Below are 19,070 nucleotides of genomic sequence, written 5' to 3'. Positions count from 1 at the left end.
TTTGAGCTACGTGAAAAGGAAACAACTGGGCGAAATTCGCGAGAGATATGAATGAAATAGGTGTACAAATAAGCGTGAAATATGGTAACACATGTGAAATATATTTCACCAGTGTGCACGTGGGCAAATCGACGGGTAAGAGGCTCATCCTAAACCTCTGGAACGATTTCAATCAAAGTTGGTACACATGCTAGTTACGACCTGGAAAGATATACGGCGGGGGTAAGAACCGTCATCATCCCATTGTGGTGAGCTTGGTAACGTGGAGAGGGAAAGGGGGAGGAAGATACGCACAGAGGGTGAGGGATGAGAAGGAGATGGACAAAGAAAGGAGAGAGGAGGGGATGGACAGAGACAGGGGGAGGAACAGATGAGCAGAGAGAGTCGAGGAGGAGATGGATAGAAAGAGGGAGTGGAGAGAATCGACAGAGAAAGGGAAGAGGAAATTGGAAATTTGTGGTATGTTCCTGTGGGATCAAACTGCTGAAGTCATCAGTCCCTAGGCTTACGCACTACTTAATATAACTTAAACTAACTTACGCTAAGGACAACACACACACCCAACACCGAGGGAGGAATCGAACCTCCGACGGGAGGAGCCGAGCGAATCGTGGCAAGGCCCTTCAGATCGCGCGGTTACTCCGTCCTGTTAAGGAAAGAAGAGGAGTTGGACAGAGAGAGGGGAGAGAACGCCATATACAGAGAAAGGAGACAGGAAGAGATGGATAAAGAGAGGTAGAAGAGGAGATCGACAGAGAGAGGGGGAGGAGAAGATTGGAGTAAATAGTTACCTACGCAACGCCGGGCACTCAGCTAGAAGTAAGTGTAATCTCTGGCACTCCGACACTTTTCGTTGTCAATGTGACAGTGTTTTCATTGAGCACAGTAACCAAATTCAATCATCGTTGTCTTATTATTCAGCAAATGTAACGAGCATTGCACACGCTCAATGTGTCTGATTATCAGCAAGTCTATTGACGGTAGAGAGTTCTATATATTTCCCCTAAGATTATAAGTTTTCTGTACGTTCTTTCGCGACTGTTTGGCTGACGAAATTGCAGTATTCAGACATAATCAACAACGTTATACAAGTTGATTTTCTCCACCGCATACAAACTCTACGTGCTGATCGAGGAGAGGATACGGAACAAGGAAGGTCTAATGAAATTATGTGCGGAAATGGAAGGTTTCCATGCTAGAGACCATTCATTCAATGATACAGAGGCTGCGGCCTAATACGTGCTGTATGGTTTCCTCCTAGAGGGCGGTACTGTTCCTCATGCGTTATGTCCTAGCGCCCTCTCCTGCCATAGTAATTGGTAATGTTGTGTCCCATTCACTTCTCTTGCTGACTCATCTTGTAGTGGATGTGATACGGCGTTAAACACAATGGTTCCGTACTCGAATCGAGAGCTTGTCGACATGATGTTTACCTACGGGGAAGCAAATGGCAACAGGCGGCGGGCAGCAAGATTGTATCGGGATACCCATATCCGCCGACAACAACTACAGCAGTCAATGTTTGCAACAGTGTTTCGCCGTTTGTCTGAGACAGGGTCGTTTCGGGAAGCTGGAAGTAATGAATCGGAAGCCAGACTTGCAGGAAAATGTGATTAACAGTGTGGAAGGAGACAGCCGTGTCAGTACCAGGCATTTGGCCCTCCAGTACAGGGTAAGCCAGACGACAGTGTGGTACACTCTCCATGACAATTGTTACTACCTTTACCACTTACAGCGTGTGCAGGGCTTACTAGCGACAGACCTTCCACACTTGGAACAGTTTTGTCATTGATTTCATCACCAGGCAACCACAATTCTGGGTTCTGTGTCATCCATCCGATTCACAGATGAGGCCATCTTTACGTCTCCAACTTTCATAACAGTCACTTGTGGGATAGTATGCAGAACCCGCACGGTATGGTGACATCGAAACATCGGCATCGGTGCAGCCGGAATGTGTGGGCCGGGATAATAGGCGACCGTATTTTGTGACCAGTCTTCCTCCCACGTCGCCTAACAGGCCGGAACTATCGGCGTTTCTTGTGGCTGACTTTGCCTCCCCTTCTGGAAGAAGTGTCATTGATGATCGGAAGGCCTCTGTAGGTGGTACATGACGTTGCTCCAGCCCACTTCGCCGTTAACGTCCAGACGCATCTCAGTCGTGTCTTCCCTGGTCTATGGATCGGACTATGCCGTCCAGTTGGATTGCCTGCTCGTTCTCCGGATTTGAACCAGAGACATTTCTTTTTATGGCGCCATCTCAAAAGTATCGTGTAGAGCTCATTCCAGATGCGGAGACACTGGAGCAGCGTATTCATGCTGCCATTAACACTGTTCGGGTGCAGCCTGGCCCATGTGAACGTGTGAGACAGAAATGCTGCGGCGCCTACACCCACACGCTGAGGTACATGGAAACCATTTTCAACACACGCTGCGACTGTGGCTGTACGGTACAGCGCATATTAGTTCCTGCAATGTATGTCTGAATAAACGGTCTCTAGCATGGAAATCTTGCATTTCCGGACATAAGTTCATTAGACCTTCTTTGTTCCGTGTCCTCTCATCGATCAATCGCTAAAGACTGTACAAGGTGGAAAAAAATCAACCTGTGTGCAAACGTAATAGCGTAACGCAGATGTCGACTTAACTGCAAAGAAAAACACGCGCCACAAAAAGCCCTCTATATTGCTCATGAAAACCACACACTGTATGTTGTACCACCATACAGCGAGACTTTCAGAGGTGGTGGTCCAGATTGCTCTACACAGCGGTACCTCTAATACCCAGTACCACGTCCTCTGGCATCGATGCATGCCTATATTCGTCAAAATTGTCCAACTCCTCAATGTCGATTTGGCGTAGATCCCTCAGAGTGTTTGGTGGGTCATGTCGTCCATAAACAGCCCTTTTCAATCTACCCCAGGCTTGTTCGATAGGGTTCATGTCTGGAGAACATGCTGGCCACTCTAGTCGAGCGACGTCGTTATCCTGAAGGAAGTCATTCACAACAAGTGCACGACGGGGCCGCGAATTGTCGTCCATGAAGACGAATGCCTCGCCAATATGCTGTCGATATTGTTGCACTGTCGGTCCGAGAATGGCATTCACGTATCGTACAGCCGTTACGGCACCTTCCATGACCACCAGCTGCTACGTCGGCCTCACGTAATGCCATCCCAAAACGGCAGGGAACCTCCACCTTGCTGCACTTGCTGGATAGGGTGTCTAAGGCGTTCAGCCTGAATGGGTTGCCTTCAAACACGTCTGCGACGATTCTCTGGTTGAAGGCATATGCGACAGTCATCGGTGAAGAGAACGTGATGCCAATCCTGAGCGGTCCATTCGGTATGTTGTTGGGCCCATCTGTACCGCGCTGCATGGTGTCGTGGTTGCAAAGATGGACTTCGCCATGGACGTCAGGAGTGACGTTGCGCATCATGCAGCCTATTGTGCATAGTTTGAGTCGTAACACGACGTCCTGTGGCTGCAAGAGAAGCATTATTCAACATGGTGGTGTTGCTGTCAGGGTTCCTCCGAGCCATAATCCGTAGGTACCCGTCATCCACTGCAGTAGTAGCCCTTGGGCGGCCTGAGCGAGGCATTTCATCGATAGTTCCTGTCTCTCTGTATATCCCCATGTCCGAACAACATCGCTTTGGTTCACTCCGAGACGTCTGGATACTGCCCTTGTTGAGAGGGAAGACATCACGAGGCGTGTACCTCTTTCTTGGCGGAATAACTGGAACTGATCGGCTGTCGGACCCCCTCCGTCCAACAGGCGCTGCTCATGCTTGGTTGTTTACATCTTTGGGCGGTTGTGCTTTCCCGGCGCTGCATCTGCTTGATAGGTTCCCGGGAATTACGCCGGATAATACTGTAAAAACGGCACAATATTTCAGCGAGACAACTGCCCGCTAGCTTCAGGTGCTACTGTCACGACGCTGAGAAGCTCGCCAATTTATATTTATATATTTTTATTCAAAGACCAGTATTTTGAGCAGACTGACGGTGTTGCTATGGGTAGCCCTCTGTCTCCCATAGTAGCTAATCTTTTTATGGAAGATTTCGAGGACAAAGCACTTCAGACGGCGGTTTTGAAACCCAAATGTTTTTGGAGATATGTAGATGATACGTTTGTGGTATGGCCGTACGGGACAGCAACGCTTCCTTCTTTTTTGGAACATCTGAACTTCCTCCATCCAAGCATCTGTTTCCCATGGAGGTAGACAAGGATGGTGAGCTCCCGTTTCTGGATGTTTTGGTTCGTAGAAAAGGAGACGTCTCCTTGGGTCACAGTGTGTTCCGGAAGCCTACGCACACAGACTTGTATTTACAAGCTACGAGCTGTCATCATCCCTCACAGCGCAGCGGTGTATTACGGACACTAGTGCATAGGGCTAGAGCCATCTCAAATCAGGACATCTTATCGGCAGAGCTTAGCCATCTCCACTCTGTGTTTGCCCAGAACGGGTACTTCACGAAGCAGATCCGGAATGCATTTCGGCCAGAAATCTCCAAACTTCAAGAACAGCCTGAAGAAGCAGAAAACACCACAGGGTTGGTTTTTCTACCGTATGTCGGTGGCGTGTCTTTTAAGATGGGCAGAATTTTCAAGAAATACAGGATCAAATGTGTTTTCCAGCCTCCATCACGAGTGCAATCAATGCTGGGCTCTGTTAAAGACAACCTCGGCCTGAGGAGGCTAGGAATATATAAAATGCCGTGCCACTGTGGGAAGTCTTATATTGGCCAGACGTGTCGTACGGTTAAAGACAGATGCGACGAACATAAACGTCACACGAGGTTGGGTCAGCCAGAGAAATCTGCGGTTGCTGAACACTGCCTTGACACGGGACACGGCATGAACTATGAAGAAACCAAGATCCTCTCGTATGCTTCAACATACTGGGACTCCATCATCAAAGAGGCCTGGCCTGGGAGGCAGCCTTGGCGGCACTAAGGAATCGTCAGCCGCAGATTAGCAACTGCACCGAGTCATCGCAGATGGGAAACTTTAGCGCAGATGCTTAAATCGCGCGCCAACACTTCGCGCGCGAAGCGGGTCTGTCGCTCCCGGCCGCATTTTCCCGCGCCGCGGCGCGCTTCCGCAGACCGCGACCCGTTTCTCCAGCAGAGAGCTCTGGTATTCGTCGCCGTCTACGATTGGTCTTCGATGACGTTATGCCCCCGCAGGCGCCTGCTCTGTTCTTGAAAGCCAACATATAAATTGGCGAGCTTCTCAGCGACGCGACAGTAGCTCCTGAAGATAGCGGGCAGTTGTCTCGCTGAAATATTGTGCTGTTTTTACAATATTATCCGGCGTAATTCCCGGGAACTTGTCAAGCATGTTTCGGCGGGTTTAGTGACAACTCTGAACAGTCAAAGGGACCGTGTCTGTGATACAATGTCCACAGTCAACGTCTATCTCAGGAGTTCTGGGAACCGGGTTGATGCAAAACTTTTTCTGATGTTTGTAGTTAAGCTTTCGATGCCTCAAGATGTGTGAGTGACACGACTGGGCCGTGTTGTGTGGTTGCGCAGCTCCGCCTCGGGTGGTGGTGCCCCTGTCGCTGGTGACGGCGGCGCCCGGAGAGACGGCGGCGCTGCGCGCGGAGCTGTGCGGCCCGGCGGCCGAGGCGGCGGCAGACAGGGTGCTGTGGGCGGCGGGGCGGCGACTGCTCAGACCCGGCGACGTCGAGGGCCGCATCGCCGCGCTGCCGCTGCTCGTGAGTCGCGCAGCCTGCCGGGTCACTTCAGCGCATATCTTTGACCGATCCGACCCGCCCAACTCACTAGAGTACCACGTGAAATTCCCCTCACCGATCTGATTCGTACTGACGGAGTGCGTAGGGCACGACTAGGATTTCAAAATATGTAAACTGCGAGACACAGCTCTAGACTGTTTTCGAGAAAATATAATCTGAAAATTTTAGTAGTCAAGCAATCCGAAGCCGAGTGAGTAAGAGCGATGCCTCTGGATTGAATCTCGCTGGTGATTGTTTTTTTCATTCCCACATAATTTTAACAGCAGTCATACGCAGTAACCAAGAAATTCTGAGATGACCAACAACTGTTTATGAATGTAAATCATGTTTGTTTTGCAATACCAAACAAGACCCCGGGCGTAGACACGATCTATTAGAACTACTGATAGCCTTGGAAGAGCCAGCCCTGACAAAGCTCTACCATCTGATGAACAAGATGTATAAGACAGGCGAAATACCCTCAGACTTCAAGAAGAATATAATAATTTCAATCCCAAAGAAAGCAGCTGTTGACAGGTGTGAAAATTACCGAACTATCAGTATAATAAGTCACGACTGCAAAATACTGACACATATCCTTTACAGACGAATGGAAAACTCGTAGAAGCTGATCTCGGGGAAGATCAGTTTGGATTCCGTAGAAATGTTGGAACACGTGAGGCAATACTGGCCCTACGACTTATCTTAGAAGAAAGATTAAGGAAAGGCAAACCTACGTTTCTAGCGCTTGTACACTTAGAGAAAGCTTAAGACTGGAATACTCTCTTTCAAATTCTGATGGTAGCAGGGTGGAATACAGGGAGCGAAAGGCTATTTACAATTTGTACAGAAACCAGGTGGCAGTTATAAGAGTCGAGGGGCATGAAAGGGAAACAACGATTGAGAGGGGGGTGAAACAAGGTTGTAGCCTATCCCCGACGTTATTCAATCTGTATATTGAGCAAGCAATGAAGAAAAACAAAGAAAAATATGGAATAGAAATTAAAACTTTGAGGTTTGTCGATCACACTGTAATTCCATAGAGATAGCAGACATGGAAGAACAGTTGAACGGAATAGACCGTGTCTTGAAAAGAGGATATAAGATAAACTTTAACAAAAGCAAATCGAGGATAATGGAATGTAGTCGAATTAATTCAGGTGATGCTGAGGGTATTAAGTTAGTCAATGAGACACTTACAGTAGTAGATGAGTTTCGCTATTTGGCAGGCAAAATAACTGATGATGGTCGAAGTAGAGAGGATATAAAGTGTAGACTGGCAATGGTAAGGAAAGCGTTTCTGAAGAAGGGAAATCTGTTAAGATCGAGTATAGATTTAAGTGTCAGGAAGCCTTTTCTCAAAGTATTTGTATGGAGTGTAGCCATGTATGGGCCAACGGCCTTGCCACATTGGTAACACAGGTTTCCGTCAGATCACCGAAGTTAAACGCTGTCGGGCTGGGGTAGCACTTGGATGGGTGACCATCCGGTCTTCCGAGCGCTGTTGGTAAGCGGGGTGCACTCAGCCCTTGTGAGGCAAACTGAGGAGCTACTTGATTGAGAAGTAGCGCCTCCGGTCTCGGAAACTGACCTATGGCCGGGAGAGCGGTGTGCTGACCACATGCCCCTCCATATCCGCATCCAGTGACGCCTGTGGCGGATGACACGGCGGCCAGTCGGTACCTTTGGGCCTTCATGGCCTGTGCGGAAGGAGTTTAGTTTTTTAGTTTAGTAGCAATGTATGGAAGTGAAACATGAACGATAAATAGTTCAGACAAGAAGAGAATAGAGGCTTTCGAAATGAGGTGCTGCAGAAGAATGCTGAAGATTAAATGGGTGGGTCACGTAGCCAACGAGGAGGTACTGAACAGAGTTGGGGAGAAGAGGAATTTGTTGCATAACTTGACTAGAAGTAGGTATCGGTCGGTAGGACACGTTCTGAGGCATCAAGGGATCACCGATTTAGTATTGGAGGGCAGTGTGGAGGGTAAAAATTGTAGGGGGAGACCAAAAGATGAATACAATAAGCAGATTCAGAAGGATGTAGGTTGCAGCAGGTACTTCTAGATGAAGAAACGACACACATTGAAAATCGCATACAAGAAAAAATGGGACGAACATTACATGTGCCGTGTTTTGCAGTAATTACTGGACTGTCTTGAAAGGAGGATACAAGGAGAACATCAATAAAAGCAAAACGAGGATAATGGAAAGTAATCGAATTTCATCAGGTGATGCTGAGGTAATTAGCTTAGGAAATGAGACACTTAAAGTAATGCATGAGTTTTGCTATTTGGGAGGCAAAATAACTGATGATGCTCGAAGTAGGGAGGATACTGAATGTAGAATGGCAATGGCAAGAAAATATTGTCTGAAGAAGAGAAATTAGTTAAGATCGAGTATAGATTCAAGTGTTAGGGAGCACTTCCTGGAAGTGTTTGTATGTAGTGTAGCCATATATGGAAGTGAAATATGGGCGACGAAAAGTTTAGACAAGAAGAGAAGCTTTTTAAATGTGGTGCTACAGAAATATGCTGAAGATTAGCTGGGTAGATCACTTAACTGATGAGGAGGTACTGAACATAATTGGGGAGAACCTGACTAGAAGAAGGGATCGGTTGGGAGGACAATCAAGGGATCACCAATCTAGTATCGGAGGGAAGGGTGGAGGGTAAAAATCGTAGACGAAGACCAAGAGATTGTAACCTCCCCACAGATTAAAATATTTATAATTATACGTATAACATTCACATTTAGTGTAACCTCCCAACAGTTTATTATTTCATAATCTCGCAATAATAACGTGACTAACCTCCTAATAAAAATGTGATTCATATATATCCTTTTAATAATTAACTGACTGTGACTCTAAACTGGTAAATTTGGACTTCAGCAGTGCTGCGTCATGGCTCTGAAAGATCATTCTGAATAAATTGAAAATTCTTACCTCAATGAAGTCGCCGGATAATGCGTATACATCTGCTCCTATAACATTCGAATCGTGCATTACTCCACAGATTACATAATATACGAGTCCAAAATGTAGGTATAGTAGTACAAATAAAACGACTACACTGACTTGATTGAAAGTTCTAGTGTATCCGTTTTTATTTCCAAACTCATGAAGAAAACTTTTACCTCTATTTTCAGGATAAAGATTAGAAAAATAACACGTGAATCGTTAAATACTGATACCCTTCACAGTCGTAATAAATCTGTTTAGCAACAAGATTCAATCCAGAGACATGAAACTATGAGCTCATTCGCTCGGCTGCGGACTACTTCAACATTAACGGCCCTACAAACTACATAAGCACCCCTACAATTTTCAAATTCTATTTTTTCAAAACCGCTTGACCTTTCGTCTTGTTAACATGTGTTCAAGTCCTAATTGAGTCACACACACGCTGTCAATGTGAACCAAATCGGCGAGGGAAGGTTTCAGGCCAGCCGTTCCCTACTGATGCCCAGGCGATGCCCTTCGGATGCAGTCGCTCAGATCTGCCCTGAGGCCTAGAGCCTTGATGTCTGGCGTAAAAAGGCGTCTTATCCTGATTTAGCCGCTGACACACGGCTGTGGTGCATGCTCCACACACCAGAGTCCACGGGCCGTGGGTTTCAGGAATTACGACTCTGTCTCACTGACCGCATCTTGTACGGAACGGCGGTTTTTAAGGCACTGTTTGATTGCAGTACATTTTCGGATTTTGAAATTCGTTTGTGTTATAGAGAGTAAGATATTACAGGTGACAGTAGGAAGAAAACTGGGACAGTCGCCAACACTTTGTACGACATGTCACGATATATTTATCGACAGAACAAAAATCACTCAAAATGGGTAAAAAATGTATTCCAGAAGACAATATTTCAGAATATAGTCTCAGTCAAAATCATGGGCATTCCTCTGAGAATCGTGATGGTCCAGTATGATAGGAAGAGGGCAGGCATTCTTGATCCTCTACAAACCACAGTTATTTTGTAATACCTTTAAAATAATGGACACAACGCAGTTATGAGTTGTAAGGACATTACAGTTCCAGTAATCCAAAACGCCGCTATATTCAGAAACCTTTATTTACGATATTATGTTTCGGTCCTAAAAGTTCATTTCGGTTCGGTGTCCATTCTCAAGCTACAAGCAATGGGATTTTTAGTGTATGTATTTACAGCCGATAACAATTTTATATATAAGTCGTGGCACTTATCAAAACTCCACAAATCCCAATATGCCCACTGGTTAGCTTTATAGATAGCCCAATCTGCATTACTAGTAGAAAGCTGAACGTCCTACTGACAAAATACAGTACATATCGAAGACGATTCCCAATCAAAATCTCAGGAACATTAGGAGACAGTATAAAAGATATAATAATTCCAGAGATTGGAAAATTCGTGTCTTTTGACATCACCAATGTCTACCCCAAGATTCCTGTATAAGAAGCAATTAATACCATAGAAAACATCTTACAACACTGTAGAAAATTACCCGTTTCAGGAACGCACGAGTTCACTGAAGTGATAAAACTACTACTAAACTAGAATTACTTTGAATTCAGTTATGCATTCTACACACAAAAGCATGGTGTAGCCATCGGATGTAGTATATCATACCTGATATATTTTTAAACGTATTAGTACAAAAAAATTTTAGCCCCACACACACACTTGCACAGAAAACGGAATATTACTACTGTTATGTAGATGACATCTTGCTACTAATAGGTAGATCGGACACAGACATCCAGCACATGCACAGGACATTAAATGAACTTCATGATAACAGGAAATTCACAATGGAACGCGAAAATAATAAAATGATCAACCTCCTGGGCCTAAAAATAAAAACCATTCACAGCACATCTCACTTCGAAACCTACAGAAAAGACATATCAGATAACATCGTTAACGCAAATTCCTATCATCCTAAAACTCACTAACATTCATACTTTTATACTATGATAAACAGGCTGATGAATCTACCATTACAACAATCCATAGTGCAGAAGCAAATGGTGATCCTCAGGTACACAGCACAATAAACCAACATCAATCCCAACATAATCAACAAAATCTGTGATTAATACAGCAAATCAAAATATCTTACAGCGACCTAAAATTAACAAGAGAGATACCAACAAAACAGAAAATAACATGCTGAGTACCACAAACATATATATGAAATATATCAAATAAACTTAACACGTTACTAAAGAAAACCACAGCAAGATTTGCTTACCGCATTCCATACACCCTAAGAACTAAAATCCGGAAAAATGAAACTACCAGCGCACACATACCCAGGCGCATATAAAATTAATTGTAATAATTGCTAATAATTTTATATAGGCTAAACAGGCAGACATTTAAAAATTAGATACCAAGAACATAGCAGAGACAGTGACACGAACCCACCCAATGTCTTCACCAAGTGCAAAAGGAAAGCCGCCGTGTAAACCAGATCAAAAATGCGATGCAAGATCTGCACTAACACCAAAGGGTCTAATAATGAACTTCTTAGAAGACATAGACATCTACATACACACTCACATACATACAACGAACAAAGCGACTTAAAACATAAACTTATATTCACAAGTGTATTAAAATCGTAGAACACGAGACCGAATAATACTATGTGAAAGGCAAAGACAACACTATCGAACATCTGCAAAGTATTGACTACTTCCACACACAACCCCAGAGACGAATAAGCCGATTTTGCAACCAAATAACATCGTTGACTTAGCTGTCAATTGAAGCTGTCAAACGTACGAAAAATATGAAGTAGATCTTATAGAATAATATTGCTAAGCAATAAATTCCACTGCTGAGACATAACATACAATTTCATCTGCGCTACACCTACGAAACGCAACAGTAAGAGGCGTTAGACAGTGACAGCGTTAACAACGTGTTATGGAAGTGAGTACCATTACAGATATATGCAAATATTTTTAAATACAAATACAGACAGATATAGGCACTAACAACTTCGTATGTTTGCAGATAGCTTGATAATGACCATGCAGCCGAAATAAGCTTGTAGCACCAAAACATAATATAATAATAAAAAAACTTGGAATATAGCTGCGTGTTGGCTTACTAGACGTAAAATGTCCATACGAGACATATGTAACGCTGCAGGGCCGGGCCGGCTGATGTGGCCGAGCGGTTCTAGGCGCTTCAGGCTTCAGTCCGGAACCGCGCGACCGCTATGGTCGCAGGGGCGAATCCTGCCTTTGGCATGGATGTGTGTGATGTCCTTAGGTTAGTTAGGTTTAAGTAGTTCTATGTTCTAGGGGACTGACGACCTCAGATGTTAAGTCCCACAGTGCTCAGAGCCATTTGAACCACTTTTTTTTTTTTTTTTTGCAGGGGCGGAAGAACTCAAAAAAGTTATGAATCATACAATAATGATTATAGCACAAGCAATTTTTATTGGCGCTCGCCATAAGTATTGGTTTATGTAGTTCATTTCCTCTTTTTCCGTTCTTTCAAGAGGCTTACATCTTTCTACCTCTTTCCTGAAATTATTATCCGTCTTCGCAGCGACAAGAAAAAGCGTATGTCTGTCACAAAAAGCATTTTGTTTTAAAGAAACAAAACATAATCAGTGGTCTGTAATGAAACATGTCTACAATTTGCTTTGCTTTCTAGACCTAAAAACAGTTCATTACAGAAGATGTTTACTTTTTTTAGATATTCCCCCTCTGACCCTGTTGTTTCTTGTACCGTAGTTTCAAAGACTAATTTAAAATACTCCCAATAATTACTAAGCAATTACGGACTATGAAGCCACACAAATGATGAATTTCATTTCTGAAACTGTATTTAAAATTTTGTATCTAATATTTCATAGCATTTTGGACCACAGCTGGAATTACCTTTAAAAATGTTTCAGCCATCTCTCTATACGCCCTATTTTTTACATTCTTGTTCGTCTATTCTTCATGTGTCAACTACGAAGAACAAGATATTCCATAGCACAAATGTATAAGTTTATCGATGTGGTCATTGGTCCACCCCTTCATTATACTGCCATCTAAAAAGAGAGAGAACTTATAGAGTTCCTGAAAAAGGACCGTCGCAGAAATCCTCACCTGTTTTCGCAGCTAATGAGGCTGGATCGCCGCTTCCGACAACTGCGATCAACAGTCTGAAGGTACAGCCTCAGCTAACGCACAGGCGGTGACTGCACCTGTTCCAGAAGCTGTCGGAAATATCCGTGGGCCACCACTAGAATCCGCTAGCGTGTGGCCGAGTGTGCAGGGTGTCCGGCGGCGATCCACAGCACAGTCCACTCGTTAGTCACGTAGTTTTTCTGTCAATGAAGTGTTGTGTTGGCCCACGGCTGACTTCTTTCAAGATTTGTTCTTGCTGTGTCCCAGGTTTGAGGATAAAATTTTAGCACTCCTTACTATCAAGACTTCACAGGGCTCTTGGGCTCACTACTCGGTCCTTGGAGCCTATATCAGGTGAAACATTTCCATCCAGTTTTTTTACTGACTTCCCGTGTTCTGTCTTTCTCGTGGTGTTACTTTCAGGGTAGAGCGTCCATTTAAATTTGGTTTGTCATTCCAAATGTTGTGATCACTCGCGATCAATTCTTGATATGTTTCTCGTAGTAAATGCAGCACACCAGTAAGAATTCCGAGGTGTCTCAACGTTGGGCGTAGCGATTCTGATCTTCAGCGCAGAGGATTCAATAGAGGGGGTGAAACATGGGTAAGATGTGTTGTGACAACGTTTTCATAGTGTTGTCCTCAGGTTAGTTAGGTTTAAGTAGTTCTACGGTCTAGGGTACTGATGACCTGAGAAGTTAAGTCCCATAGTGCTCAGAGCCATTTGAACCATTTTTGAACTTCTGAGCTCTGGCCTTTTTTTTTCGCATGTTTGAAGCGTCTCCGGGCCAGATCGTGATGTCGCAGTGCCTCACGCTTTCGCACCGTTACAGGCAACTTTGAGCCATATTTTAAACTTGTGTGTCGCAATGAGAGACAAACACGTAATTTCGAAAACGGAACTACTTAACTGCGCTGTGCAGTTTAAATGGTTCAAATGGCTCTAAGCACTGTGGGAATTAACGACTGAGGTCATCAGTCCCCTAGACTTAGAACTACTTAAACCTAACTAACCTAAGACATCACACGCATCCATGCCCGAGGCAGGATTCGAACCTGCGACCGTAGCAGCAGCGCGGTTCCGGACTGAAGCGCCTAGAACCGCTCGGCCACAGCGGCCGGCTGTGCAGTTTATTTACCAAAGTATTTTTAAATGAAATGGTCGATACGCGACGTTATTATAAATCCCTTTATATGCGTTAGACTTGATTACTTCACAGAGTTACACTTTCTCGACATGTTGAGACTCCAGGTGTAACACACGAGGACTTTCGGAAGTATAACGTCGATTGTTCTGCGATTCCTCGTCCATTGATAAATTCAACGACGCCTCAGCAGACATTAAGAACGTTTCATTGTACAAAACCAGCAATAACTGCTTGTACTAGCTGAAATGTGGTTTCGCACGACAGAGCGGATCAGGTTGTGGAAAGGGGCCCAGGTCAATTAGTGTTAGTTGCACAAGAACACAGACAACGTTATTCCTTAAACCAATGCACAGTTTTCTCTTTAAAACAACAAAGATCAGTTCACGGCTGAGGGCCCAAGTAACTTCTCCAGAATAAGTTTAAATGATTTGCTTTTAAAACATCAGGATTTAGAGTAACGACTGAAGGCCTTACTTAAGTAAAATTACAATATCATCTCGGCTAAAGGCCGAAATAATATTTCAGATCAGCTAAGGAAATTCTTTAAAAGCCAAGCATTTACAAATTCCGGCTAAAGGTCATATTAAGGGAAATTCAAGTTAATTCTTCGGCTGAAAGTCCAATTAAAAAAAATTATTTACATAATAAAAGAGAGACCTTAAGGATAAGCCTTTACACAGTACAACAGAAAAACATCTTAAGAAAACTTGAAGTATCTTGTTGGCTGAAGGCCCAAGCAATTACTCAAGAATAATCAAAGACAACCTTAAGATAAACATTTACAGAACACGGCAGAAGGCTGATTCAAGAATTCAGAATAATTAAAGAGAATCCTTTGTAGACAAGGATTTACATATTAAAACCACAGATTCTGAAACAAACGCGGCTGAAGGCCTAAATACAGAGCAACAAGAATTGTAAATGAAACACGGCTGAAGGCCTAATCTTAAACTTGTTATGAAGTTCGACTGGAGCCCATATACTAAAGATAAAACAGACAATATTAATACACGGCTGAAGGCCTGGCACAGTACTTGTGACCAAATAAAATGACAATCACAAACAACAAACAGTGGTGCTCAGAAGTGTTGCAAGGGTCAGCCTGGGAAGGAAACACTAACCACAGTTTAGGTGAGACAGACAGCCAAGCGCAACACTAAACAGTCGGGTTGCAGCGCGACCTACGGATGGCTGCGAACCAACCAACTACCAAATCAATTCCGTTCCACCCGACCAACAGCATGACAACCAAAAGTACCAGCGCAGACGAGGATCGCAGCAGCAGGATTATGTCTTAATAACTGGCATATAAACACAGTCGAGGCACTATAAGCACTCAGAGAGAAAAGGAGAACAACACCAGGCTGTCGAACTACACGCCGTGCCAGACAGCATCAACACGGCGAGGAAAACACACTGCCACAAAAATAGTTCAAATGGCTCTGAGCACTATGGGACTTAACATCTATGGTCATCAGTCCCCTAGAACTCAGAACTACTTAAACCTAACTAACCTGAGGACAGCACACAACACCCAGCCATCACGAGGCAGAGAAAATCGCTTACCCCGCCGGGAATCGAACCCGGGAACCCGGGCGTAGGAAGCGAGAACGCTACCGCACGACCACGAGATGCGGGCCACACTGCCACAAAACTATGCTTACGACCAGGGCAGCCGGCCGGGGTGGCCGAGCGGTTCTAGGCGCTTCAGTCTGGAACCGCGCGACCGCTACGGTCGCAGGTTCGAATCCTGCCTCGGGCATGGATGTGTGTGATGTCCTTAGGTTAGTTAGGTTTAAGTAGTTGTAAGTTCTAGGGGACTCAGACTCATTTGAACCATTTGAACGACCAGGGCAGGTAACCGGAATGTTAACGGCCACAAGGCAGAAGACACCGCTGGTGCACTTCACTAACAAATTATAATCATTTCAAATGTTAAACACCATACAGGGAGACGGCTGCAAAATTTTGCCAACTCAAACACACCATCATGTCGCTTCTTGCGGGGACAACCCAGGATGCAACCAACGAAGAGATATCACAACGGTCGAGCTTTCATGACAGGTTCACTGATTACTCAAACTCCAGTGCAGGTGCGGAGGGCGACGAACTTAGCAGTTCGCGCAGCTAGTGCCACACAACTCCGACCGCGCGTACACGCCGCCAGCGGCCCTGGCCTGATGACACGCCGCAGAGGCATCCTCGCTGCTCTGCCGCAACCGACCAACCCCCACACCCGGAAACGGTCAAAAGATCAAATACACGTCGGCCGATGAGACGACCGACCGAACGACCAACCAACGGTCTTTCCCACTCCAGTCTTGGCTCTGAGCACTATGGGACTCAACATCTTAGGTCATAAGTCCCCTAGAACTTAGAACTACTTAAACCTAACTAACCTAAGGACATCACACACACCCATACCCGAGGCAGGATTCGAACCTGCGACCGTAGCAGTCCCGCAGTTCCGGACTGCAGCGCCAGAACCGCACGGCCACCGCGGCCGGCCACTCCAGTCTTCTTCCGTCAGACAGTTCATGTGTGTCACCAGCAGTCGGCGAGCACTGGCTGTCCACACGTCAGTGGCGCTCCATCCCGACTCTCCTTCGTCCCCGACCGCTCCTCCGTGCCCGACTGCTGCTCCATGCCTGACTAACTGCCACACACACCACGACACGGAAATATAGCTGCCACACCAAAGCAGTTACAGCAGTACCAGTATCGATAAACGCTGCTGCTGCCGCTGACGAAGGCAAGTGAGCAACTCGTTCAGATAGTAACTCAGGGAGGAATAAGACGCCACTCGATGGTGACAAAATGACCAAAAGGAAAAACGGCAATAACGCGAGCCGACCACGTCTCACTACCGTCGTCGAGAAATAGCACGTGGACTGTTTCACCCTCTCTGATTTAATTACATTGTGTGAGAAAAAAGTGAAGCACCGAGAAAGGATGCCGGAATCAGAATCAGACTTCACACGATGAGAATGTATGTGATGCTATTTCACTGATTACAAAATAAAGTCAGATTTAGAAATGAGTCCACTTATTAGTACGACGTTGAACCCCATGTCACTTGAATGTCTGCACTGTTCCAATTGGGAATGATGTCATAGATCAGCCGTATCCTCTCCTGATGCAAGTTGGCCGGCGACTATTACAAGCGATTGTTAACATCCTTGATTCCGATCTGCTCCCACACAGATTCTATCGGGAACAGATCTGGGGATCTTCTTGTCCACGATAGTACCTCAGAATCACGCAGAAAGTTAGTAAGGACACGTGCGATGTGTGGACTACCATCGTGCTGTTGGAAAATGGCGCCACGGTACTGTCGCATGTAGACGCAGGATGTCCGTGACGTATCTTTGTGCCGTCAGAGTTCCTTCAACCAGCACCAGCCGCGGCCTGAAGTCACACCCGATGGCTCCCTACGCCTTGAGGCCAGGAGAAACAACGCTGGGCCTCCCTAATATGTTGGATGAACGGGACTTCTCCCCAGGTCGCCGCCATACTCACCGACGATGGCCATCTGGGAAATTGCAAAACTGCAACTCATCGCTGAACACAATCCAGTGCCATTCATCAGCCATCCGTGCATTCCGTGCATGGCACCACTCTAAACACAGCCTTTCGTTTTGTGGTTTTAACGGCACGGTATGCAAATACGCTGGTGTGGCTGGCGTTAGTCTTTGACCTGTGGTGGGGGATGACACAGAATGTTGCATGTTTTCGGCTGACAGGCGCAGATGTCACGGACTTGCGATGTGCTTGGAGCGCAATGCGGCAATCCCTCCTTGAGATATACCGAGCGAGGTAGCGCAGTGGTTAGACACTGGACTCGCATTCGGGAGGACGACCGTTCAATCCCGCGTCCGACCATCCTGATTTAGGTTTTCCGTGATTTCCCTAAATCGCTCCAGGCAAATGCCGGGATGGTTCCTTTCAAAGGGCACGGCCGACTTCCTTCTCCGTCCTTCCCTAATCCGATGAGACCGATGACCTCGCTGTCTGGTCTCCTTCCCCAAACCAACCACCCAACCATCTAGCTCAGACTACTATTCCGCTTTCAAAGTCTGTTAATTCCTGTTGTGCAACCATAACCACATCAGACATGTTTTCGTATGAATCCCGTGAGTACAAACGACAGCTCCACCAATGCTTACACTATACCACCGTCATCTGTGTATGTACATATCACTGTCCCATGACTTTTGTCACCTCAGTGTATGTGAGCATTACACTGTGGTTAGGTTTTGTTCCAGATGTGAAAGACTTCCTCAGACAATATAAAATGCTGTTACAAACTTTTCGAATTCAAACTCAGGAAGCCAAACTGTTTATACCTGACAACACAACATTCGTGCTGTGACATCATCCGGCCCCTGTCAAAGTTCACAGAGGGGCACTGATGCATATTATGAAGCTCATACTGCATAAGGCTTGGTCTGTTTGCTTTATTTAACCCGTAATTGTACGAGATAGTCGTTCCTCTTGTCTGTCGAAGACCTAGAGTGTGAGAGAATCTAATCTGGTGATTCTCTGGTCCCAGTGCATCATTGGCTGCTGCCAAATTATTCGGTTGCCTGGACGCCAACTGCTCTTGAGTTCTTTAAGCCAGGTGTTGACGCTTCATTTAATAGTACCTATATACACTTGACCCCATTAGGCACAGAAATCTGCATTGGACCACACCTTAATGTCTACACAACAAAAATGACAAGGATAAAAAAATCCCAGTTGTGACACCTTACTTTGTATGATGTGTACCTGAATCGGTTCTTTTGTATACTGTGTTTTTTTGCAAGGTTTCAGTATACAGTTTTACACACCTCTGTGAGCGTGCAACTCGTCACTCAGAAGTACTAAATGTTGTAACTATTTTCTTGAACGTAAATAAGAGGCCACTCCTAACTCATCTAGCTAATACTCAGGTAAATGCGAATTGCCTCCTGCCAAAGACCCCGAAATGGGCCAGTGCATATATTGCTATCAAAGCCGCCCTCTCCTGTCCCCCTCCCACGCCATTATCAGTTCACAAGCAACGTTCGAAAAAC

The 19,070-nt window shown here is 45.3% G+C and overlaps 1 pseudogene; it reads left to right on the top strand.

The window, feature by feature from the left end:
• The first annotated feature begins 7,136 nt into the window (after window positions 1-7,136).
• Window positions 7,137-7,254, top strand: LOC124778317 (annotated as a pseudogene).
• Window positions 7,255-19,070: the final 11,816 nt, after the last annotated feature.

Source organism: Schistocerca piceifrons, chromosome 2, assembly GCF_021461385.2.
Source record: "Schistocerca piceifrons isolate TAMUIC-IGC-003096 chromosome 2, iqSchPice1.1, whole genome shotgun sequence".
NCBI lineage: Eukaryota > Metazoa > Arthropoda > Insecta > Orthoptera > Acrididae > Schistocerca > Schistocerca piceifrons.
The sequence above is the reverse complement of the archived record's forward strand: the minus strand, read 5'-3'. Positions and strand labels throughout refer to the sequence as shown.